A 377-nucleotide genomic window follows, 5' to 3' on the forward strand; every position below is an offset into this window, starting at 1 on the left:
CCCGCCGGCTGTGGGAGACGACCGGGTGCCGCTGCACGGGCTCAAGGTCGGCTGCAGACAGCCTGGAATAGAAACCCTTCAGATGTCTCTTTTTTTGGTCTTTTTTTTTTTTTTTTTTCTTCTTCCTGCTGCTGTGGATGATCCCCTTTTTACTGGACTAACTCACTGATGCTGACAGATAAGCTTTTAGGATAGTGAAATCTCCGTGACACTTTAAGTGCTCTAAATGACAAAACAAGGACGTGCAAAATTATCCCGTGCGTACCCGATAAAACACAACTTGTCAGAAACTTGCGTGCCGCTCCAGCCGCCCGGGCCCCGGCGAGGACGGGCCACCCCGACCCGTCCCGGGGTCTGGGCGTGCCGCCGTCGAGACC

The sequence above is a fragment of the Pygoscelis adeliae genome, unplaced genomic scaffold (genome assembly GCF_000699105.1).
Source record: "Pygoscelis adeliae isolate BGI_AS28 unplaced genomic scaffold, ASM69910v1 Scaffold275, whole genome shotgun sequence".
Taxonomy (NCBI): domain Eukaryota; kingdom Metazoa; phylum Chordata; class Aves; order Sphenisciformes; family Spheniscidae; genus Pygoscelis; species Pygoscelis adeliae.